General features: G+C 39.7%; 1 protein-coding gene and 1 long non-coding RNA gene across 4 annotated transcripts in view; one reads left to right on the top strand and one right to left on the bottom strand.

Moving 5' to 3' along the window:
- Positions 1-26,919, top strand: part of LOC107043472 (FAD-dependent oxidoreductase domain-containing protein 1) — a 129,309-nt gene that overhangs the window by 94,078 nt on the left and 8,312 nt on the right. The gene's annotated exons all lie outside the window — the stretch shown is intronic.
- On the bottom strand, positions 20,171-21,568 carry LOC107043473. Its single transcript, XR_001461234.1, has 2 exons — positions 21,177-21,568; positions 20,171-20,668 (listed from the first exon to the last, which is right to left on the bottom strand). It is a non-coding gene; the product is annotated as an uncharacterized LOC107043473 (long non-coding RNA).

Genomic DNA, 26,919 nt, shown 5'->3' with positions numbered 1-26,919 from the left:
GGTTGCGCTTTGGTCGGTTTACTGAATGGCTGTAGTGGGGGAATGCTGCCTGTGTGAGTGTGTAGGTGTACAGTCCTGTGTATATTAAATTAAAAAATGAATTGTATGTAACATTTAAGAATTAATTGTGTTGAGGCATTAGCCTCATGGAGTTGGGTCACTCGTGGCAGCACCTCCTGGGCGCGTACTTGTTTTATCCGGCACGCCCCAATTAATTGGGACCGAGGACACCTGCCGCGACACTTGACCCATCTCGTCTCTCTTTCGCCTTCTTCTCTAACCGCCTTGCGACAAGTGTGGTTTGAAGAAGTTTACAGTTTGGCATCTTTTCTAGATTTTCGTGTCTAGAGTATCAGCATTGCCGTTCTCGTTAAGGGCAATTGGTGGAATGGAAGACTGCTCACATAACATTGGTGTATTGAGTGGAGGATTTGCTGAGAGTGTTGGTTTCTGTAGTTGGTTGTCATCAACCTCGGCAGATTTAGAAGATTTTTGAGATTGTGAGTTGAGATTCCGACTCGTAGTGTTGGCCACGAATTTTGATTAACATGAAATCGACGTACTGCATAGACGATTTTTGGGTACTTCTTTCAGTATTTCATAGTTATTAATTTCCATAGATTTCAAGGGTTGTGAAGATTGCGGATTCATCTTCGGGTTTATCGCATTGCGATGAACAGACAATATGAAGATTGCAATCTCCTTGTGATAGCTGAGAAGAAGACAGATGAATTGTGGAATTCAGTGAAAATGATAACAAAGTTGAAGCTAATGAAGGAGTACTTGACATTTGCTTGACCGTTGGTTTTTCATACGATGGGCATATAGTTTCGACCCCTACAAAGGCCTGAATATCTAAAACCTGAAAGTAATAATTGAATATGACCCTCCAATATTGCTCTGTTGGGACTGATTTTTAAATAAACTGAAATATATTGTTACATCGGAATGAACAAGGTGAGGAACGGCTGCAGGGTCCAATAAAGCCTTGTCTCAATCCATTCTCTGCTCCACTCCATTTGACAAATTTGTTACATACTCTTTTCGGATTTCATTTTTTTGGAAATGCAATTCACAGATTACTTCATTGTCTTTAGCTTTACGTCCTATAACCTCTTCTCACTGTTTAGGGAGCTCAAGATTCTACAAGAAAATACATTAGAAATGAATGAATCTGTTGTTTTTTTAAATATATCTGGGACTAGGCTATTTTCTAATAGATAATTTCAGATTTACGTACCTTTTTGGGAAATGTAAACAACGCTTTATTGCGTACACCGAATGCCTTATTCCAAACTCTTTCTGCATTTGTAGCAGTCTTGCAGTTCGGAAATGAACACACCGTTCTCATTTTCACTCGTGCATATCAATTATCGTTGGGAAAAATTAGTTGGAATTTTTAAATAACATTTGATGACATATATATATATATATATATATATATATATATATATATATATATAGTCTTCTACTAATACAATTGTACGGAGTATGTATATGAGCCCGAGTACCGCAGATGAAGCGCCCCCATTCACAACGAGGTAACTAGTTCAAGGAACCACGTTTGGTCGCATATTCTGAGGAATCGGCCATTACAGTTCGGTCTCCTGGTCTCTATTCTTCATGCCCACCACCACCAATCAGCTCGACGGCGATCGAGAGGACGCTAGTCCTCTCACCTAGCCATTGGTCACTAGTCTAAGTCGATAGCGCCTATAGAATCGCCCACTTGGAACCCCGGTACGTTGGCCCTTTTTTCCCAAACACAGCTGGGGGGGGTTTCCAGATAAGGCGACAGGGTATCGACAGCCTCTCTATAATGTTCAGAAGCATGATTTCACCCAAACCACGCCTGTTGGCATTATTTGATTGGTCTATTCACCTTACGCGCGGTTCACTTTATCCGCCGGTCGATGTCCCTCTCATCTTGCGCTCAGCTTCTTCAGCTGGCGTTAGATATCGCTCTCTACTCTTTCCCTCACTCTAACCATTCTTTACTCATGGGTTTTTCGTGTTGGTAAAACAATTTACCGTAACGAGACAATCTCGTTACAAGGCGTACAGGTTATTTGGCAACGTAACAAGTTTTTGATTGAAATATACATCCACTTGGTTGAACATTGAATGCAAAAAATTATTCACCCGACCGACGGAATCCTCAACAGCAGCAGTGCCATCGGGTCTCCAAATTTTCGCTCGAATTTTTATCATAGTGTGTGCCAAATCGATATATTCTTCCATGGCCTGGTACGATGAATTCGATTGGGACGTCGTCCGATAGAGTAGATACAGGATTATAATAAACAAATTGACAATTTTCAATACTTGTCTGCGTCGGGGGTATAGTAAACAGATCGAGCTCCGATTTCACGCACTCGGAAGGGTGTGAATGTAGAAACGACATGATGATTAGTTGAAAATATCGTTTGAATTGCGAGTCTTCCTCTTGGATTTATTTTTCTTCACTTTTTTTCCTTTTTTCTTATTTGTTGGAATATTTCTCTTCTTTTTATTCTTCCTGGTTTTGGATGTCTTGGCAGACCCGTGTCCAGTGAGCTTATGAGATGCGAGGCGTTTACTCTTTCTTTTATATGCTGACCCACGCATCATGGACCCAATTTTTTCCTATTCCTTCCTTTTCAGATTTAATCCCGACACCGCTACCCGATCCTCCAGCACCACCCTTAAGGGTTTTCCATTTGTCGCTACATCGCCTACAACGCTAATTCACGCGTTGAGAGCTTCTTTACTGACTGCTCGAGCTGCACTACCGAGAAATCGCAGAATTCGACGAAAGAGGCCCCCGAGTAAAACCCCAATTCCATGGCCCCGTTGATATGGGCTCCCAACATAGACCCGTCCGAAATTATTGTATCTCTCCACTGACCCTCCACCAGCCTGGTTTGCGTAATATGCAATCTAAGGACTCATTTTGCTCGTCAATCAATTCTCTTAAAATAAAGCGTCACGTTCAATGATACGTACTCGAATCGGAATCATTTTTTCTTGCAAGTCACAGTTTTCCAAAAGTCGTTCACAGTGACGGCCCCAAACGATTTTGTTTATCCCAAATTTTCTTAAACCGAAGATGAGTCTGATATGAAGAGGAATTTTAATTAAGAAAAACTTGAGACACTGATCTCAATTCACTCAAATAATGTTTTTATTTTTAGATTAAATGCAAAATATTTTCACTTAGTTTCACATGGTCAACGAATAAATTCTCCATTAGATAAAAACACTGATAATCCAAAATAATCGTCGTACACCTTCCACTTAGCACTAATAATCAAAAGTCACTAAAAATATTATTTTAAAAAATAATTTGATTAACAAATTGACTTAAATTCGGATTTGAGATATTTTGACTGTGAAAAATTGGATAGCCGGAGAAGTGTTCTTCATCGCGGTTGCTCGGTTACTGACTTCAACTAGTGGACGATTTTCTTGGCTGAATAAAGATTTTTGTTTTTCATACAAGTTGAAAAGAGAGCATTGACACAAATGCATGGGAAAAGGAGAAAAAGAGAGAGAAAGAGAAATGTAGGAGTAGGGATACTTCGCAGTGTGGCGAAGGCCCATGGGTCCAGACAGTTTTCCAACATGTGTTTGTCATCAAAGTAACAAAAGGTCTGAAGGACCTGACTGTGGCGAAATAAATTGTTATATTTCTCATCAAGTTGAATGGTGTCTTTATAAGAGAGAAAAATATATTGAACTCATTTTCGTATTTAGTGTCTGGTTTTCGGTTTCTGAGAGTTTTACGTACTAAAAGAAATCTTTGTAGAAAAGAAAAAATAAAAGATCTTACTTGACTAGTCTAAGAAATATTCTAGAAAATGTTCCTTTAGAAATATTTTCAAAAACAAACGATATAATAGACGTACAAAATGATAAATCAAATTAATAAAATGACTGCGTCGCAACAGATTTACGAGGGCCTAGTGGTACTTCTAGAGAAAATACTCCACCTCTGCAGTGCGATTTCGATTGGATAGTCAATTTCAATCTCAATTTATTGTATGATTTTAAAATTCAAGATAATTTTGATGTGGATTTATTCGAGAATTTTAATCCTGAGCTCTTTGATATTTAATACGGTGGTGGTGAAAATGTGATCAATGATCCTGAGGCGCTCAAAGCCATCGAAAACTTCAATTTAGATTTACCAGATCAGCAAAATGGTGAGTTTCACATTTTATGTTAATAATAATAATGAATATTTTTTTCTAAAAAATATTTTTACCGTTGAAAATAAATTTAATTTCAGATGTTCAATTTGACCTCAATGAACAGGTAGGAGGCCCACCGTCAGCACTGAGAACAATACGAAGGTCACGACAGAGACTTCGTTTCAACACTTCGTTTCAAACTCGACACACATGTGATGGAGTTTGGAATTACATCTGTGCCTGAAGATCGTAATCCGACCGAGTGGGTGGAAGAAGCTTTTCGAGATATCTACAATAATATCATAGAATCCGGTGGCTGGTGGCCACGGAATGAATCGAATGTGTCTCACCTTCAATTTTGCAAATATGCAAAGAGACAGCGCATGGATAAGCCCACGTGCGATCAATGGATACGAGTTTCAGGATTTGTGGAATCTTGTGAGCTCTATTGCACAGAGTGCCAATGGTTTCGACTGCGCTGACACATTTTGGATAAAACTTCATGTGGCTGAAGCCCCTGCAGGTCAAGGAAACTTTCTTGAAGAGGGAATGAAAAGAGGACTAAGTTGAAAATGTGTTCTTCAAATTTCACATGAAGATGGTTTGTGTTTAGCCCGATTACTTATTGTGGCCAGAGTACACCCCAAGAAATTGAAGGCCAGAGCTGACAAGGGCGAACTACACAAGATGTGGGAGTCCATTCGACCTTCCAAGGGTAAAATGCAACGTAAGGAAGCCAAACGTCTGACTCGGGCGGCTAAAGTCATTGTTCCTGACGATGGTTGTGGTTTAGAGGAACTTACCCAATATCAACGATACTTGGCGCAAGAAGGATGTATCATCAAGGTCTATTCCCTCAAAGAAAATGGAAAAGATCACCCTGTACTTTACGATGGCACACCTGAACTGACCAGCAGAAATATACCTGCCCAATATACTCTACCCATTGTGTATTATCTGGAAGGCAGGCACTATAAGCCAATTCAGAATTTCCCTTCTTTCTTCGGTGCTGCATATTATTGCGAATATTGTAATAAACCTTACAACGCTCGAGGACATATTTGTGATAATACTTATGACAAGTGTCTGAAAAATCCTCCGTGTGACCCTACAATTATCGATAAAATAGTGTGTAACGAATGTAATCGAAAATTCCACGGCCGATTGTGCTTCGAACAACATAAAAAAGCAGGGTCTTTTAGCGGAAACAATCCTACTCTATGTGAGCACATAAAATTGTGTGAGAAATGCAGTGTAAAAATTAATTCGGAGAAAAAGAACAAGGATAAGTGTGGCACCTATTTTTGTACTGTATACTAAAAGTACGAAGATATTTCTCATCTATGCTATATGCCTACATTGAAATGTAAGAAAAAATTCACAAAGAAACGTGTGGTGTTTGTTTTCTATGACTTTGAGACGAGACAAGATGAGCTGATGTAAGGAACTGATGACGTCAACATACACGTACCAACGCTCTGCGTAGCCCAAACTGTGTGTGACCCCTGTGCACATATGAACGATGATGATATTGCAAAGATTAACGAAAATCTTCAAAGCCCGTGCAGTGTGTGTAAACCTCGAGAAAATGTTTTTGATGGTGCGGATCCTGTGCGAGGATTTGTCAATTACATCACATCGATGGGTAAGGTGTACAAAAAAGTAGTTAGTATTGCTCACAACGTGAAAGTTTATGACTCACAATTTATTTTGAGAGATGTCATGTGTAGAATTAACAGCGAGATTAAAGCAATTATTAACGGCACAAACATTATTTTGATGGATTTCGGGGATAATAAATTTATAGATAGTTTAAATTATTTCCACATGGCTCTCGCCAGTTTGCCAACGGCTTTTGAATTGGGAAATGTTGCGAGAGGTTATTTTCCACATTTTTTCAATAAAAAAGAGAATCAGGCCTACGTGGGACCTATACCTGATAAGAAACATTACGGCGCAAATACGATGAATGTACAAGATTCTTAAAAAAAAATTCTTAGCTTGGTATAATTAACGAGTAGCAAAAAATGATGAGTTCAGTTTTCGTGAAGAAAATCTCCATTATTGTATACTTGATGTTTCAATTTTGAGACGAGCGTGTGTGGAGTTTCGTAAATTAATTATGAACGCTGGAAATGTTTGCCTTTTGACAGAGTGTGTAACGATTGCTTCGACTTGTATGCGTATTTTTCAAAAAAAATTCTTGAAAGAAGAACAGATAGGTATTATACCTCAGGGAGGATATCGTTTAGGAAAAACACAATCAATAATAGGTCTTGAATGGCTCCTATGGCGTGAGCATTGCGAGAATCTTCGAATAATACACGCTGGGCGTAATCGAGAGCACAGAACGGAATCAGGATATCGACTAGATGGTTATTGGGAAGATGGTGAAAATAATAAAAAATATGCATATCAATTTCACGGGTGTTATTGGCACGGTTGTCCACGGTGTTTCAAGTTTAATGGAGATAAAGAGTTGAGCCACAAGGATACATTAGAGAGTCGATATGAGAGAACAGGGGCGATTACCCGGGAATTGCAAAACTTGAGTTACGAAGTCATTGAAATGTGGGAATGCAATTTTATTCGTGAAAAAAAGATAGATCTCGAGTTATGAAACTTCGTTGAAAACATCGATTAGCAAACGTTTATGGCCTTAGATCCGTGCGCTGCCTTTTTCGGTGGCCGCACGGGAAATACCGTAACACACTATGATGTGAAAGAGAATGAAAAAATTCGATATGTCGACGTTTGTTCATTATATCCATACGTTTTAACGACGGATATTTTTTTTATCGGGCACCCCACAGTGCATGTAGGGGTCGATTGTCAGCTCGTAAGTGCTAATGACGATATTTCGCAGATAGAGGGACTTGTGAAATGCCTCATGTAGGAACTTTTGAGCGTTTCCTAATAAACGTGAACTCTAGGATAACGTGGCACTAATATTTGTTTAAGAACTTAACTACGAATATAACAAACTTTGAATAATGCAAATGAGTTAATTGGCTACCGCTGTAGCGTGTGTAGAAGCTAGGATAATACTGAGTTTTCAGTCAGCGACAACTCAGTCTTTGTCGCGGCGAGGGATCCGTTCCTGTTTACGACGATGGCGCTGCTTCGGCTGCGAAGGTAAGTCAGCCGGCGGGCTCGCGGCTGGTAAGGACTGAGTCGCCACATCTACTTCACCCCCACCCCAGTGACTTGGTCTCGTGAAGGTGAAGGGAACGAAACTTTTTTCCTCGCAGGATAGGTTCTCAGGAGCCTATCCATTGTGGTTGAAAGCAATGGATCAGGCGCAGATGGTGATGAAGCAGGTAGAATTCCTTTGGTGTGGTTGATGACTCTTTAGCAATAAATGCTGGTTTGAGTCAATCAACTGAGATTTTTTTTTCAGTGCCATTCAGATCAATGATGAAGTTGCGGTCATCAACTCTCCTGATGACTCGATGAGGGCCCGAATGCGGTGGGTCTAATGGTTTCCTGACTGCATCAATCCTCGCAAAGACATGGCTGGTGGTGTAGAGGTCGTTGAGGAGGAAACAACGGCTCTTGATGTGATGAGATGTGGGTGATGGACGGACTTTCCTGATTTGCTCTCGAAACTTTTCTAATAAGAAGTTAGGATCTGCTGGTTGGTCCTCCGAGATGAAAAATTCTCCAGGAATCCTGAGCTCAGTACCGTAGAGGACTTGAGCAGGTGATGCGTTGAAGTCTTCTTTGATGCAGATACGCAGGCCGAGCATGACAGTCGGAAGCAGTTCAGGCCATGGTGTTGGTGCGTTGCACATGAGTGCAGCTTTGACTGTGCGGTACCACCTCCAAGATCCCGTTGAATTGGGGATGGTACGGTGATGTGTAGATCTTGTTTGCTCCAACCATACGAGCAGGAGCAGTGAAGAGTCTTGACTCGAACTGGCTACCTTGGTCGGTAGTGATTGTCAGTGGCGTGGCGAACTGAACGATCCAGTGGTTGTAGAAGGTAATGACGATTGGGTCTGCCTCGATGTTCGAGAGTGGTACAGCGACAGGCCAGCGAGTGAATCTGTCAATCATTATGAGACAATATCGGAGTCCGTTCACTCGTGGTAACTCGATTATGTCGAGATGTACGTGGACCTTGAATGCCTGTTGACGAAGAGAAGCTGCGATGAAGGGGCGAAGATATCCAGTGAATATGTCGCAGTAAATCTCATGACCTTCAACAACGAGGGGCTGGAGCTTGAGAGGGCTGTTGTTAATAACTCGTGCTAGCTCTTCATCCTCTTATTGGGCGTCGTGAATAACCTCTGAGCTCAGGCCTTTGGGCATGTTGATGGTATTCACACGAGAGATTGCATCAGCTACGGTGTTCTCTTCTTCTCTCACGTGAAGGATTTGAGGTGTAAATTGAAAGATGAAGTTGAGCTGATTTACCTGTTTCGGTGAAGCTTTCTCTGGACGTTGATGGAAAGCGTAGACGAGAGGCTTGTGATCAGTCTTGACGACAAACTCACGACCTTCAACTATGTGCTTAAAGTATTTGATGCCAGAGAAAATTGCGAGTAGCTCGCGATCGTACGTGCTGTAGCGTGTCTCGGTCGGGCTCAACTTTCTCGAAAAGAATCCAAGGGGCTGCCAGGTGTCATCGACGAATTGCTCGAGGGCTGCTCCAATTGCAGAGTCAGAAGCATCTGTTGAAAGAGCCAGTGGTGCTGCTGGTGACTGAAACGAAGCTCTGACTGCGGAGGCAACGCTCTGCTTGCATTTTTCCAGGGCTGCTTCAGAAACGGGGGTCCATGGTACCTTGCGTTTGTCTTTCCTCTTGGCACTTTTCAGATGATCGTTTAGCGGAGCTTGAATGGCAGCAGCTTGAGGGATACAATGACGGTAGTATTTCACTATCCCGAGAAATCGACGGAGATCCTCAATTGTCTCGGGTTTGGGGTACTGCAGGATGATCTCACTTTCGCTGGGGGAGGTGAATACCCATGCTTGTTAATTATATAGCCTAGGTATTCAACCTCTTCCTGACTAAATTGGTACTTGCTGGGGTTGATGGACAAGTGACTGTCCAGCAGGAGCTTGAGGATGATCTCCACATTCGTTGATGCTCTTCAGGGTTCTTGGAGAAGATGATGATGTCGTCGATGTAGCAAGAAGCGAAGTCGATGTCTCGGAGCAGACAGTCCATGTGTCTGAAAAGTTTGGGCGGCATTGCACAAGCCAGGGGGCATGCCAACAAACTCAAAAATCAGACCCGGTCGCGCGCTCCCTCTTTAGGGTATGACCGGTAGGGGTTGGTGGAATTGGGTGTGACCCATTAGGGGTCGAACCAATAACTTCCCGACCATTTGTTTTTTCTTTCATTACTTTTTTTTATTATGTATTTATTCAATCTTTTTCTCACATTTCTCCGGGGAAATACCCATTGAAGGAAAGTTTCTTCGCAGATTTAATAAACATTGGGGTCATGCCACAGTGAATGCAGCACACGCCATACGCAACTCTAGTCATTGTCAGAAATATTCAGAAAACAGTTGGATAATTATTTCATGCGGTGCATGCATTTAGCGTTGCATCCATTGTGGCATTACCCTTAGGGTGATTTTGCAAAGAATGCATTTGCAATTTAAGTTAACTCAAACTTCAATCAATTTGGAGTTAAACCCACTTTACTTGAGCCACTTCAAAATTCTCTCAACTCCGATGCTGATCCACTTGAAAATTTGCAACTTCAAAGTTAACCCACTTCAAAATTTTCCAACTTCAAAGTCAGCCCACTCCAAAATTTTCCAACTTTCCCTTTTTTTAATTGCAAAATTCGAAAGTTTTATTTAAAAAACTCAACAACCGCTGAGGCGATTTCGCTCAAAATCCAATAAGAATCAAGTTATGTGGAAACGCATCGATTACATAAAATTAATTCAAATCCCATCCATTGGGTTTTTTCCATTTACTATTTTCACTCATCTCTGCATAAGGTCCAAAAAATTGTTTTTGGGAATTGTTGGAGATTATAATGGTACATAAAAAAACGCAATGAACATTTGTTCAATAAAAAAAATATACGCAATTTGTTAGACGTCATGCAGAACCGCGTGAAATTAGTAAATTGAACCAGTCTTAGGTACACAAAGCTCCATCGATTATGATGGAGAGAAATCGATCCCATAGTTACTTTGAGAGAAATCGCCAAATTTGTAAAAAAAAATGTCATTTTTCGACGTTGATTTACTAGTTTTACTGCAATATCTAAAGAACCACTGAGGCGATGTTCTTCAGAATCCAATCAGTTCTAAGTTCCAAGAAGATGCATTGATTACAAAAAAAATTGAATCGCATCGTTTGTTCGCGAGAGATCGTTGGGCAAAATTTTGTTTACGCACATACATGCACACACACACACACATCCGCGCATACAGACCGGTTTCCAAAAAGGGTCGGGAGAGTTTATAATAGGGGTCATGAAACGTGGAGAAACCATGAAATTTCCACATTCGTGTTTCGGGGTCATTGCAATAACTTCCTCTCTTCGGGTCGGGAAGTTATAAATCTGTACGACGAAATTTTCATGATCCATTCCAATAATTCAAGAATGGTAAAGTCAATTGTTCTCATCTAATTCAATCTGTTCTGGTGGTTGAGTAGATACGCGTGACTCAATGAGGGTTGTGAATCAAGGGAGTAAATGGACTCCTGACCCAGCATACTGGAAATTCTATCAGTACACTTCTTTTCATCTGGTTATGTCTCAGTCATATTGATCTTTTCTATTGACTTTTCTTCGCCCCTTCTAATGCATACAATCCGACCTATATTAATTTCACCACATAGTCTTTCTAATTCTTATCTTCTGACCCCGTGTATTCAGTCGTTCAGGGCGCACGGGTTCATTTTTCCCCGCGATCCATTTCACCCCCTGGTCCATGTCCCCCCACTCTACCCCACGTGGGCGTTTTATGAAGATCATTGTTGTGATCACTTATGGAATCAGAGCTACGATAATAAAAAAAAATCAAAGTTTCAAGAGTTTTATTTTTAGAATAACTGGAAAATGCCTGAGTCGATTTTGTTAAAAATCCACTTTGTTCTACTGCATACGAAGATTCATCGATTGTATGGAGAACAATCCAAATTGCATCATTTCCATTGGAACAATGATCAAATAAGTGAAAAAAACGTCATTTTTTGCGTTTTTTCAAATGTTTTTTGCGAATAACTGAAGACCCGCTGAGACGATCGTCTTCACGAACTAATCAGTTCTAAGTTACACAAAGATGCATCAATTGCAAAAAAAAATTGAATCATATCATTCGTTCAAGAGTAATCGTCGGGCAAAATTTTGTTTACACACACACACACACACACACGCACACATACGAACATGTCTTCAAAATTCATTAAAAATGATTCTAAACGTCAAGAAACGTGGACAAATCATGAAAATTCCACATTCGATTTCCGGGGTCATTACTATAACTACCCGATAGATCGGAAAGTTAAAAGACCGAAGGGTGTTATGACTGCCGTTTTGATGATGTCTTCCTTTGCAACGGGTATCTGATGATACGCACACACCATATCGAGAGTCGTGAAGATACTGCTGCCATGACAGGATTGAATGACGTCCTCAATGTGGGGAATTGGGTATCTGTCGATTGAGCTGTCCGTAGACTCCTGTGGCTCGCCAACCACCATTTTTCTTTGGCACCATGTGCACTGGACTAGCCCATGGGCCGCTGGAGGGGCGAATGACACCGTACTGCAGGAGGAGATCGAAAATTTCCTTTAGCTGCTTGGAGTTTCTCACCAGTAAGACGTCGAGGGTCTCTGCTACTGGAGGACCAGTTGTGGAGATGTGATGAGCGGTTCGACTATTGCTGCTGATGGATGGGATCCGTGCTGGCTTCGTGACATCGATGTATTTGTGGAGAAAGTCGTTGTACACTGGAGGAAGCTTGAGGTTTTGGTCAACTGGGGAGACACTGTAAATAAAAGTCTCGTGCAGCTGACCGAGAGCTTTGAGGTTGGTGGTTTGGTCATGAGGCTACGATTTTGGAGATCGATAAGTAGACCATAATGAACTAAGAAATCAGCTCCAATGATAGCTGTTTGAACATCTGCCACGATGAAAGTCCATGAGAAGGCACGGCGCAATCCGAGGTCAAGGGTGAGCACTCGTTGTCCGTACGTGTCGATGCTGGTACCGTTGACAGCATAGAGCTTGAGATTTGCTGGTCTCTCGTTGGGATGTGGGGTCGTCCTGGGTATGATGGAGATGACAGAGCCTGTATCGACCAAGAACTGAGTCTTTGTTAGACTATCGGTAAAAAATAGTCGTTGTTGAAGTCGCTGTCGCCCACCGCCGATACTGACGACAGCGATTTTAGTTTTCCTGGTTTGGAGGTGGTTGGTTGCATGGCTGGAGGCTACATCGTGCTTTAGCTCCGAATCTCGCATGATAAAAGCACATATCTTGGGTAGCCGGTGACGAGGAACGTGGTGCTGATGCCGGTTGTGACCTGGACCTCGACCTTAACGATATGTGCAGCCTCTCAAGAGATTCAGCTAAGGTCCGGTTTAGGCTGATGGGTTGCGTGATGCCTTGCCTAAGTTCTGCAAGCTCAATAGATACTGCATCTGGACTCTTTTGAATGGCATACCTTGTGTGGGAGGAGGCAGCCATCACTGTTGCTGTCGAGGGAACTTCCATGAGTTCACTTGCGACGGGGGTGAGATCGTCGAGCACGGTGAATCTAGTAGCCTTAAGGATCCTCTGGACGTCGAGGGGTACCAGAGGAAGCCATCTGACGCGTAGGATGTCTGCACTGGCTCATCCTGCTGCTAAAGCTCTCATTTTGTGAAGAAGCTGTAAGGGCTTTTGCTCACCGAGTCAGCTGAGACAGTGCCTTTTCAAGCTGTTTGTCTGCTGAGTCAGTGAAGCGTTTCTGTATCTCCTTCTTCAGTTAATCGTACTGGGTTTCGATAGGTGGACTTAATAAAATGTCTGAAATCTCATCGAGAACGTCAGCCTCCAGATGGTTGATGACGACATGATATTTCTCAGCCTGTCTGATAACGTTGTAAATGTTGAATGCAGACTCAACTTGACTGAACCAGGCACGTGGATTTGTCCTGATAAATTTAGTGAGTCTTCATGGATGAGTGGAAAGTGCGCTGACATGGCTTATTGTGGATTGTTAATGCTGATTGTTGTTGAGTTATTTGGCAAATGAGTTAGTTGGCTACAGCTGCAGCGTGGGTAGAAGCTAGGATAATACTGAGTTTTCAGTCAGCGACAACTCAGTCGTTATCGCGGCGAGGGATCAGTTCCTGTTTGCGACGATGGCGCTGCTTCGGCTCCGAAGGTAAGTCAGCCGGTGGGCTCGCGGCTGGTACGGACGGAGTCGCCACACTCATTTTACCCCCTCGTCGATTATTTCATCCGATTTTACCTGTCAGAGCCCACGGAAAGCTACTGCTCTCTCTGTCGGTCATGCTGCGTAGGCTGCAAGAAAATTGCCCTCATGACGACCCCACTGACCGCGAGTTTTTGGGGACTTGAGTAGCCCCAGAGCTTCGTAAAGCAGTAGAGGTGGGCTATAAGATTTTGAAATTTGGGAATATAAAGAAACAACACGTCATGATTCCGTGACACGAACAGGAGGTTTATTTGCCGGGTATATAAACACTTTCCTAGAAATCAAGAAAGAGACTTCCGATTGGCCTGCCGAGTGTGAAGATGATGAATCCAAGGATAGATATGTAGCTGAATATGGGGCGAGAGAGGGAATAAAACTCGACAAGGATAAAATTCAAAAGAATGCTGAATTGGGAGCAGTAGCAAAGCTTCGTTTAAAATGTCTCTGGAGTAAATTTGGGCAGAGAGAAAATTTAACGAAAAAGGCAATTATTCGAACATATGAGGAGTTTGTCAATATAATGTTCAATCCTGAAATCGAAGTGACAGGGCTTGTTCCTGTCGATAACGAGACTCTCTTCAATTTTGGTAATTGCGACGCGTTATCAATAAACATGATGAGTAGAAATCACTTACAATGAGATAGGAAGAGTGTACCAAACTTGTACTCGATTTTTCAACATTCAGGGCGGTGGAAAATTTCAAATCATGACCATCAGTGCTTACACAGATACACGAAAAAAATCGTCGGAAGTACTCTTACGATCGCAAGATTTTTCTCGAAGATTCCTACGAGGGACGCGCCTCGGGTGAAAAAATCGGGAGAAATCCGATTTGACATTCATATTGAATGGAAAGAATATGAAAAGAAAGAATTGGTGAAACGATCCGATTGTAGACTGTTTCGGAAATGTCTCGCGTTCAATCGTGAAAATTCTGAGAATTTTCGGAACTCTCCTTAATCAATTACAGTAGACTCCTGATGGAGTAACACGCACATGATTGTAGGAGAAGCGAATTATCACGTCACGCGGGTCACAAGAGAATGGTCAAATTTCACGAGAGCAAAACGTCATGAGGGTCACAAGGAGGTGGTCAAATTGTCTGAGGGTCAATCGTCACGAGAGTCCCAAGGAGGTAGTCTAATTTCATGAGGGTCAAACCTCACGAGTGTCACAAAGAGATGATTAAATTTTATGAAGGTCAACCGGCACAAGGGTCACAATGGGACGATCAAATTTCACGACAGTCAAACGTCACAAGGTTCACTATAAAATGGTCAAATTTTCCGAGAATCGAACGTCACGAAGGTTACGAGGGTTACGAGGGTTACAAGGAGACGGTCAATTTTCATGAGGATAAAGGAGACGGTGATTTTCACGAGGGTCCAACATCACAAGGGGATGAGCATTTTCGAGAGGGTCATACATCGCAAGGATCACCAGGGAATACGATGCGTAAACATATCAAGATATTCAAAAGTCACAAGTCACAATTTCAGACACCCTCGTGACGTTTGACTCTCATGAAATTTGATCATCTTCTCAAGACCCGTGATATTCGACCCTCGTAAAATTTAATCATTCAGAATTTTACTCTCGTAGAATTTGACCATCTTCTTGTAACCCTCGTAAGGTTTGACTCTCTTAAAATCTGATCGTCCTCTTGTGACCTTCGTGATGTTTGACCCTCGTGAAATTTGACCATCCTCTTGTGACTCTCGTGGCGTTCGACACTCGTGCAATTTGATCATCTTTTTGTGACCCTCATGACGTTTGACCGTCAGAAAATTTAACCATCTCCTTATAACCCTCGTGACTTTTGACTCTCGTGAAATTTAACCATCCACTGTTGCTCCCCGTAACGTTTGACCTTCAGAAAATTTGACAATTTCTTTGTGGAACTTGTGTCGTTTGTTGATTTGTGACGTTCGGAGAAAAATTTGGAATGAAGAATAGAATTATTTTCAAGGATGATAGGGTATGACGTCAAAAAAAGTGATAAAAATCTGAATAATTTTTTTTTGTATCAAGTTTACCCTTAAAAAAATTCAGTAAAGGTTTCAAGCACTTTAGAAAGCTTTTGTAGGAGATAATTGAGTTTGAAATTAAGATAGGTTCTTATGGGAAAAAGTGGTAAAACAATTTTATAGGCTTAAAAAAGGTGATAAAAATCTGAAACTTTTTGGGTATACCGGGAAAAAATATTCAAATTTTTTGGATCAATTTTTAGAACCATTAGGAAGCTTTTCGATTTTTAAATAAATTATTTCACCCATCTAGTCACAAAAATTCTCACTCTCGTTCAACGTGGCAACGCCGTAGTGACGTCACGCGGCGGCGTCAAATTGAAATGTGTATCAGTGGTATACCAGCTTACCGAGGTAATAGTTTTACACTTGACACATTCAATTGCGAATAAGGAAGCTAAACCCACTCGCTTCTCCGATGTAATTTTTGATAAACAGAGTACCTCTCCGCACTCTCTGCATTTTTTATTATCACTCAAAGTTTTGATGTCATCGAAACGTCGCCCATGAACAAGTGGAGGTTAGCACTCATCTTGGGGAGACTATTGCTGATTTCTGCATCCATTTTGTTTCTTTTTCTTTTACCTGCTTCCACTTGGCTTAATTTCTGATGATAAATGCTTTCCGTCACACGTTTTCGCTTCGACAACAACATTTTTTTACCATTTTTATCAAATATAATTTTACCCGGATCACTTTACGCCATGACATTTCGACTTACACACATACATATACTCGACTACGCTGAGGGGCCCATGAGTGGATGACAGGCATGCGCACTACGACGCTCCTTGCTACGTTGTCAAATTTAGAGAGTTACTGCTAGTGAAAATTCTCTAGCTGGGGGAATACCGATATTAGCGTAGACGCACAATTTTTTTCGTAAGCCAAAATGGGTTGTAATGCCCTAACATCCTTAATTGAAATTTTAGTGTGTTGGACGCGAGTCGATGTCATTTTTGTTGAGAGTGCATCAACTCCTCTCAATTTCGATGTTTTAACAATTTTAATGAAATTCAATAGTGAGTAGCTCAGGTTATAGAGTTACGAGGGGGAGGTAGGACGATAATCCCACATTGTAATTAACTTCCACTCACACACAAAGAAAAACACATTTTTAGATACAAACATAAAGAAAATATAATCTCTTGAAAGAAAAATGTGGAATATTTACTAGTGAAATGATGGTTGGAGGCATTGAGACCTCATCAAAGACAAAAAGTAGAATTTTACAGGGCAAATGGATCGATAATCCTTTGAGAATCAATAATTTACATCGAATTATACGATCTCGAACTTTTAATTGTAAATTTTACTCGAAATTGTAACAAAATTAACCAAAAACCAAATCAACTCTGATATCAATGATCAGATTTACCAAAATATTTATGAAAAATCTCAAAATCAATCTGAGGGGTCGATTCTAACACCCTCAGCTCATAAAGACGCCAAGATGGACGCTAGATAAAGAGAAGCCACGACAAGGCTATATTTCTCTTATTTTACCCAAAATTAATAATAATTCGGCTCTGTACACCTGATTATTTGCGAGAAACCACCTTCCACCAGACCGAACAGGGACCGGGACAACAAAATAGACTAAATATTACAATGAAAATAACAAATAATAGTGCTGATCTAGCTGACACGTCTATACTGCACGACAGCTAGGAGAAGACTACACGTTCGGGCAGGCCCACTAGGGACGCTGGTTTGAGTAGACGGGACGGGGAAAATCCTTCCCTCCGGTCGTTCCTCACGTCAGGATATCCTGGAGTATCGCTGCTCCGTGGTTGATGGGATTGGATCCTGGGTTGGAAACACCTTGTGCTCCCATTTGAAATGCGTGGCCCTCGTAGAGGGACGCTGTCGTCCAATTCTTTTTTCTAATGGCCTGAACGGAATGGTCTAGATGTTATTTGGCCCCAAGAGATTTTTCTCAGGAGCTCCTCTTCTCGACCCAGTCCGCCGCCGTGGAGTTGTAACCGTTGGAGATGATAAGAATATTAGAATTGGGAAAGAAATTCTTCCTTTCCCGATTCTCATGGGATGAGTGAGGTCTCCTAGAGGCTTGTTAAATTTCAATTCCTTTGAAGGTCTTAGTTTGATGAAAAATAAAAAATTTGATAAACAAAAAAAATGAATTGCGGGTTGACGACTCGTGTCGTCACAGATTAAACTCATGAATTTTGGTTTCTGAGATGCAAATATTTTTTTCAACTGCAAATCGATCCATTTTGTCCCGAACCTTCTATTTGTAATTTCTATAGCCTGGAAGGGATTTGATTTCGTCGCATTGCATAATTTCTTGCGTTCCCCAATCATTTTACCGGCTTTCTCGAGAGTTTTACCGTATATTCAATCCTGTAGAAATTTCGTATAATTGACGGTGAAAAGGAAATTTTTTGGTTCAGCACAGGAAAAATGACAGAGTTCATTCATCTTAGGAACTCTTCCGGGAAAATACCGGTGGCACACCAGATTTTATTCGTACCTTTTTTTCGTATACAAGTACTTTTTTCCAATTTCATTTATTTAATATCCGAGAATGAACATCATGAGTGTCAAGTGCTAGAACTATGAACTAATTAAAGAGACGTTTCTGCTTTCCGGTAATAATCATGGGATTTTAGCACTGTGTGCATACTAAGAAAAAAAAGTTTTTTGAGAAGTGCGTTTTTACCTCTATCAAGAGATTCATAGCAAAAAATTTTTCAAGCGCAAAATAGTTTGCACTGAGAATGGAAAAACTTTCGTCAAAATATTTGATACTTGTTCTGAAGGCAATATTTTTGGGACCCCAGTTTGCTTGATATCAGTACCCGACAGTTCGATTTTCAGGGGATTGTTCTCATTGAAAATCATTAACTATTCCCTACCGAGTGCTATTATCCTCCCCCCCTCCCTATATCTCAAAACAATCAATGGCTATATATTCTATTCAAAATAAAATAAAATGGATGCCCAATTTTATTCGTTGGAGTTTAACCCATATATAAAAAGAAATTTTCAATCGGATGAAAGTTGAGAAACTTGCGGAAAAAATTGGCAACTCGGAAAATGAAGTTTCAGAATAAAACACGGGGTAAACCGGGTTGAATCTTACATGTTCCATGAATTCACATGAATTCATCATGTATCAGAAGTCGGTGGATGGGTCCTTTCAACGACTTAAGATTTTCAAGTTTCCGCACCCCTCCCCTCCCAGAGCCGCTCTTTAAATCACCCGCTTTATGACTCCGAAGAATAATTCCCGTCAACTATTGAGCGAGCACTGGTTGGAGATTTATCAAGTCCAAATGGATTTGAAATCGATTTGGATACTTCATATGGACAATGCGGATTGCTACTACTACGAATTGCGTGCGATAGCTCCGTGGTAACGCGTTAGGTTGTGACTCCGTAGGTTGTAGGTTCGAATCCCCGATAGGAAAATTTAATTTCTATTTATAGGCTACTTAGGTAGGGCTGTGATAGTAATATGCAGAAAATCATGAATTGGACTTATAAACTTAATATTTAACATTTTAGAAGACTTCACTCATATCTTGCATATATATTGCCTATAATTCAAATATATGATTTGAAATATATGTGAAACATATGCTACATACTATGAATTGGAAACTCGCACATATATATCGCATATATATCACATGTATATCGATTATATGATCACATATATATTGCATATATAATCGCATGATTGCAGTATATATAATACATACAATTTTCTCTATATGAAATTCGGCCAAAAACTCTGTATTACACATATATGTAAGATATATGTGACATATATGCGTCTATATGTTCAATATATGTGGCATATATCCACGATACATTTATTTATATATGTTCCGCATACATAATTTTCCGTGCGGGCGGAGAAGGGAGTTTCATTACGTCTTTTGTCTCGGGCGGATTTAAATTTTATACGTATCGTGTGAAGAAACCGGATGGAACCATCGCAGAGGTTATTAAAATAAAAGGTGTCAGGCTACATTACGAGACGCATAAACAGATACATTACGATTCGATTGATGCCCTCGTCGTCAATAAGGTAGAACCTTACCAGATCAACTACAAGGGCATACGACGTACCATGTACCATGACGTCATCACGAAACCGGAGAGCAAGATTATACGGGCAACGGGCCCAAAACGAAGGCTTAATGAGGCCGCTTCAACCCTCCCCTACGGATATAAAAAAAAAGCCGCGTGATCGAACCCGACGATTGAAAAATGAGTACGAATGAAAACTACTTTTGATTTTTTAAGGTAGTGTGTAGGGATTAGATTAAGAATTAGAGTAATTTTTTTGTAGATGTAAACTAGATGTAAGTTTTCAACGCTAGATGTAGTTTTCAGTGTAAAATGTACGATTTTTTTCGTAGATATAAGTTTTTATAAATTCAAGATTTTTTTTCACATGTAAGTTTTTTTTGTAATAATTTTTTTTTCAAAATGTAACAAAAGACGTTCACTTTTTTCATTTTTTCCTAAATACTCATTTTAGAGTGAAGCAAATTTGTTGAGGGGTTTTTTGAAATAAAAAAAGAAAAATAGATCACATTCTTTTATTCAAGAAAACTAAGTCTCAAATAGAATGTAGCGAAGCTACTGATATATTTATTTCGCATTATTATTCGGACATTATAATTCGGACATCCTCGATTCGATGATCTAATACTTTTGTCGCGGGAGGTCACACTCTCGTTCCAGCTCTCATGATGTAAACCAAGTTACATTGCTGTGAATAAATCTTATTCGATATACTACACGAATTCCGAGTGTTATACGTTACAAAACCCATGTATCCCTCACCGAACTCCCCAAAAAATAAATTTTTTTTAAATTCAAAACAATGCGAATGAATTACAGATGTTTTTCAAAAAAAATTTTGTTTTTTTCGCCGCGTCGGGGAGGTGAGTGGCACCTTACTCCCACTCCTCGGGATCCCAATTGTTCGTACTGTGGTTGGGATGATGGGGGCCCACTGAAGAGGTTGTGGATGTCTTATAAATCCTTGATGGGAGATCCTTCAAAGCTGGTCGCATGCATCTGAAAATTAAGAAAACGATTGAAATTTGATTGACAAAAAATCTACGGAAACTGCGACGATCAAGTTTTTCATGAAAACAATCCAGCACGGGAAATTTCTACGGGAGAGAAAGCGACCAAAAATTTCTGTCATAAAAAATTTCTTTCACAAAAAATTTCAACACTGAAAAATTGGACGAAAACCGGAATAGAAAATTTCAAAAACTAAAAAAAAGAGACGATAACCGAATGGAAAATACATATGAACTCCATAAGAGACGTTTAAAGACGAAAAAAATGCACATTTCGGAAAAAATTGAACTAAAAATTTTACGCTGAAAATTTTTAAACAAAAAAAAATTTCTTTCTCACAAAAAAAATGCACGAGAATCGGACTCTAGAAAACTACCCAGAAAATTATGAACAAGAAAACTATGAAACTAAGAAAATTATGAACATTTTTTTTTATGCGAAAAACCGAACAAGAATTTTCACAAAAATATCACTCAAATTATAAATAAAAACTTACCATCCGGTAGGTCCTCTCCACTTCAGTAATGACTGATTCCACTATTTTCAAATTTTTTATCTTTTTGTCGAAATGAAAAATCACACGGAGCACTGTACGAAAAACGGTGGGGACTTGTCACTGGAGAGTATCCTGAAGAATATGAAGTTGTAAATGAGTGTTCCAAGGATCTCGCAGTTTACATATCTCGAATTGTTTATTCTCTTCCTCCTTTTTTTTCCTTTTTTCGCCAGGATCTTTCGTTCCTTCAGCGGTATGTATTTTTTGTCCTCCGTATATTTATCAACATATACACATATGCATTTCTGCCGAAATCTAGGCTTTCGTGTTTCTCTGTAATCCTCACTTGGTGACCGAACTGCGAGATATTTATCGAACAGTTCGACGTCTTGGTCTCTCCAAATTTTATCCATTTTTAGTCGAAAATATTTTTCACGAATGATCCAGAAAAAAATTGACGTTACGTGTATTAGAAAAACATTCACAGTGGTGAGGATAGTATGATAGAGGTGGGGATAATATACATCATATGAAATCCACGGTAGTACATGTGTGGCGCCGATAGTCCATACGCAATACCCCCTTCCCGTGGTCACTAAGAGGTCGATGGAATTTTATCATTGGATTTTATGTTTTTGGGGGTGAGGAATCCGAATATGTTATTTATTTTGTCCTCCCGTCGCGCAATCATTTGTTATAAACAAATTAGTCGCCATTTTTAGTGGATAAATGTTCTTCTGGGAAAACAAAGAGAGATACAGAAAAATTGTTCAAACAAAAGTTATTCCTCTTTATTTCACCAATAAAATGATTTTTAACTCGTCGAAATCGATCCAATACTTCCCGAGATACAGGCTAAAGAGTGAGCGCGGGTGGATACACGTAGGAAAAAATCGTATAGAATCTTTCTATACGGACGGTGTATAGCATTTCTGTAGATTTTTCGTATATGATATTCGGATATTTCTATACGAAAATTTCCTATACGGTTCATTTCTATACGAATTTCTACACGAATTCGTATAGAAATAATCCGTATAGGGAATTTTTGTATAGAAATATCCGAATATCATATACGAAAAACCTATAGAAATTCTATACGCAAATCGTATAGAAACTTTCTATACGATTTTTTCATACGTGTAGACTGCGTGGACGACAGGTGAGTATGGGCGCGGAGCAGTGTATCTAAACGAATAACGTTCATTTGCATACTGCACTGCGCTGAATAAATTTTATAAACATATGATGTTCAACAATGTGTAAATCTCAGATACTCTGCTCCGCGCCCATACTCACCCGTCGTCCGCGCAGTCTATCCACCCGCGCTCACTCTTTAGCCTGTATCTCGGGAAGTATTGGACCGATTTCGACGAGTCAAAAATCTTTTTATTGGTGAAAGAAAGAGGAATAACTTTTGTTGGAACAATTTTTCCGTATCTCTTTGTTTTCCCGGAAGAACATTTATGCAGTAAAAATGGGGACTAATTTGTTTATAACAAATGATTGCGTGACGGGAGTACAAAATAAACAACATATTTGGATTCTTCACCCCCAAAAACATAAAATCCAATGATAAAATTCCATCGATCTCCTAGTGACCACGGGAAGGGGGTATTGCGTATGGACTAAGAGTGAAAACTCACGATTAAAATTTATTGCGCTGCATTCCATAGTTCAGTATGCAACGTACAAACTTCTAGAGAATTCTAGAACTTTCTAGAAAATACTGGAATTTTCTGAAAAAATCCAGAACATTCTCAAGTTTCTAAGAATATTCTCGGGTCTTCGAGAAAATTAGAAAAAATTTTCCAGTTTTATAGCCTTCATTTTTATTTCTACCCTGTTGCATCATAAATTGAAATCTAAACGTAGAAACTTCCCAAAAATTCTAAAACTTTCTGAATAATTCTAAAATTTTCCATTCAAGGGTTTTCCAAAGAAATGAAGAAAATTCTGGAGTATTAAAAAAATCGAGAATAATAACACGTTTAACATAATCTCGATATTCATTTTTTTCTATTTTGCCCGAGCGACGCCGGGGTCCATAACTAGTCAATAATAAAAAATCCTCATTATTGTTGATAAATATGTTTACATACTGTGATTACTCTTCGATCTCGTAATTTAATTTAATACAAAAGAATTGCAAATTCCTCTACAATATCTAATGACTACCGTCTGCACAAATCGAAATTTGCAACTCCTTACAATTATTGTAAAACGTTGAAATTACAAATTTTTGCTTTTTTTGCTTCCGCATAGTAATCGTTCAAATTTAAGTTTTTGATTCTTTGTGTTAAATCGACCTATTATGATCCAAAAAGTCCGAAAATGCAATTTTTCGACCGTGTCCGTACGTATGTGTATATGTTTGTACGTATGTCATAAAACTGTTCTTCAATTGTCCGCTAATGAATCGATGGAATTAAATCATTTTTCTTGCTAAAATGTAGGTAATATAGCTTGAAAAATTTGTTTGAATGTCCTTTTGATCGAGTTCGAAGATGAAGACGATAGTAATAATCGTTATTTTTATTTATCTGAAAATTTTTTTATTTTTTGGGAATCACAATTCCGGGGATATCTTTGGATATCATATCCCCTCCATCGTCACAAAGCATCATAAACTACGAACCCCCCGCCCCCTACATGTGACGTAATATTGGAATGGCCCCTGTAAGTTTTTTGATGGTTTCGTCAAATGTGATGTTTCAAATTCATTCAATCATATATAAATAAAATTTTCCTAATAATATTTCATCGAAGTTTCAAGATGATATAGATAGCATCATTCTTTAATGTGATTAATGCAAATATTTTATCAATTTGATAGAATATTATTAAGCGATACAGGGTGTCCCACAACTGATCTTTTTCTTCAGAGGGTATTGAAGAGGATCATTTTTGGGGATGAAAGTTCCTCTATCGTTTTTTGTTGGATTGCGGGTGTGGACACAATAAATAGTACACGGGTCTTCTTGTTAGAACACTGGTTTATTGGCTACAACACGTCTCTCGTCTCGCGTCTCGCAGTAAAGTGAACTCTCACCAGTTACAACCTGATGGAGAGGACATCGCGCATGCGCAAGATCTAGTTTCCCCATAACGAATATATATTGTTACGTTCCAAGCTGGTACTCCGTTGAACAGATGGCAGGTCCAATGCCCGTGGAGCGCTAAAGCACTCTGCTCCACAAGTGCGGGAATTTTCGAATAAAAATAATTGAACACGAACACCAATTTAATTAGATAATCCAATCGAAACGTTTATATTTACTTTTCAAAACTTAGAAGATATTTTACAACAACACTTTGGGTTTTTAAAACTTGAGAAGACGATAACAATTTCTCTCGAACTTCTCGTATCCACGTATGGGGTGAATCTGCCCTTACTCTTACTCTAAAAATTAGTCTAAGTGTCGAAGACGAAGGGCTCATCTCACAGAAAAGAGTAGGGGACCAATCGTGGCCTTGAATCTAGTGAATAGGGTTGGTCTAACACCCCCGCGATCGCTCGAGCTGCCCCAGCCCCAACTCTCGAGTCTACGTGACTTGAATAAAGGGCCTTACATGTGGTTTTTCGAGAGAGACAGAAAATGCTTGAATTTTACCCGGGGAAAATAAATTGTCTCCAGGGAAAGGTTTTACGACTCGAACGGTTTAATGTCAAGCCAGAATTGCACTCGAAAACTCTATATAAAAAAAAAACAATACAAAAGATCTTTTATTTTTCGATGGCCAGAGCTACGTCGAGAGACTCTTTAGATTTATTATTCGTTTCCTGTTTACGAGTTTCGCGAACTTACTTTCCAAAATTCTATATTTTCTTATTTCCAAAACCGTGGGAATATTTCAACTAGCTTAAAAATAATATTGGACTTATAAAATTATCAGATAAAGATATTTGAATTTCAATGGTATAATCTAGTGGAATAACGGTAGTCATAGGGGCTCTATATGGTAACTAGTGGTTTACGCGACAATATATATCATACGCAAGGGCTTCAGCCCAGTGGGACCAGGAGCTGGCGCCACCTTTCCAACATTTTTCGATCAGCCGATTTTTTTTCTCAAAATAAGTTTGTCTGACTTTATATTTTTCAAAGTCTGTTACTACTTTTTCCAGGGCCGAAAATTATTTTTTTTGTTCATTTTTTTTCCTAATAGTTTCACGCAGTTTATTGCCACATATTCACCCAGCTACGACCACACTTCCCCTTCTTGCCCTCTCGCGCCTCACATATTTTTCAGAACACGAAAACGAAATTATGGAATATATTATTTTCTTCGTTCTTTATCTGTTTTTTAAATGAAGTTCTTTAATGGGAGCGTTCAAATATTACGTCACACAGTTGCGGAGGGGGGGGGGAGGGAGGTCGGTATTTTGCGACGTTTGGGATGAAGGGAGGCGGCAAAGAGGATTGACTAAAGTAGAGGCTCAGATCTCGGGGTTGAAGTGACCCCAAGCCAAAAATAGTTCGACCCCAACGGAGGGATGGCGCCACGGTCGAATAGGTCGGATAGTTTCGGAGGGGAATTTATGCTCTCCTCGTCCTCAACATGTTCTTAATGTTTTTCAGGTGATTCATTTGCTGGCTAATTAATATTAAGGAATTAAACCCAGATGGCGTGATGGAGAATTAAATTCCCCAGNACGATAACAATTTCTCTCGAACTTCTCGTATCCACGTATGGGGTGAATCTGCCCTTACTCTTACTCTAAAAATTAGTCTAAGTGTCGAAGACGAAGGGCTCATCTCACAGAAAAGAGTAGGGGACCAATCGTGGCCTTGAATCTAGTGAATAGGGTTGGTCTAACACCCCCGCGATCGCTCGAGCTGCCCCAGCCCCAACTCTCGAGTCTACGTGACTTGAATAAAGGGCCTTACATGTGGTTTTTCGAGAGAGACAGAAAATGCTTGAATTTTACCCGGGGAAAATAAATTGTCTCCAGGGAAAGGTTTTACGACTCGAACGGTTTAATGTCAAGCCAGAATTGCACTCGAAAACTCTATATANAATCGATCCCCGTTGCATCCCTTAATCTATGTAACAAAAAAATACAAACTTCGACAAAAGTCATGGGCCAGTGAAAAACATAATTTTCTTCTCGGCGCACAGTGAGNAAAGGGCCTTACATGTGGTTTTTCGAGAGAGACAGAAAATGCTTGAATTTTACCCGGGGAAAATAAATTGTCTCCAGGGAAAGGTTTTACGACTCGAACGGTTTAATGTCAAGCCAGAATTGCACTCGAAAACTCTATATAAAAAAAAAACAATACAAAAGATCTTTTATTTTTCGATGGCCAGAGCTACGTCGAGAGACTCTTTAGATTTATTATTCGTTTCCTGTTTACGAGTTTCGCGAACTTACTTTCCAAAATTCTATATTTTCTTATTTCCAAAACCGTGGGAATATTTCAACTAGCTTAAAAATAATATTGGACTTATAAAATTATCAGATAAAGATATTTGAATTTCAATGGTATAATCTAGTGGAATAACGGTAGTCATAGGGGCTCTATATGGTAACTAGTGGTTTACGCGACAATATATATCATACGCAAGGGCTTCAGCCCAGTGGGACCAGGAGCTGGCGCCACCTTTCCAACATTTTTCGATCAGCCGATTTTTTTTCTCAAAATAAGTTTGTCTGACTTTATATTTTTCAAAGTCTGTTACTACTTTTTCCAGGGCCGAAAATTATTTTTTTTGTTCATTTTTTTTCCTAATAGTTTCA

Source organism: Diachasma alloeum, unplaced genomic scaffold (genome assembly GCF_001412515.2).
Source record: "Diachasma alloeum isolate Michigan unplaced genomic scaffold, Dall2.0 Dall_scaffold_00583, whole genome shotgun sequence".
NCBI classification, from domain to species: domain Eukaryota; kingdom Metazoa; phylum Arthropoda; class Insecta; order Hymenoptera; family Braconidae; genus Diachasma; species Diachasma alloeum.
This window is presented reverse-complemented; position numbering and strand designations above follow the sequence as displayed.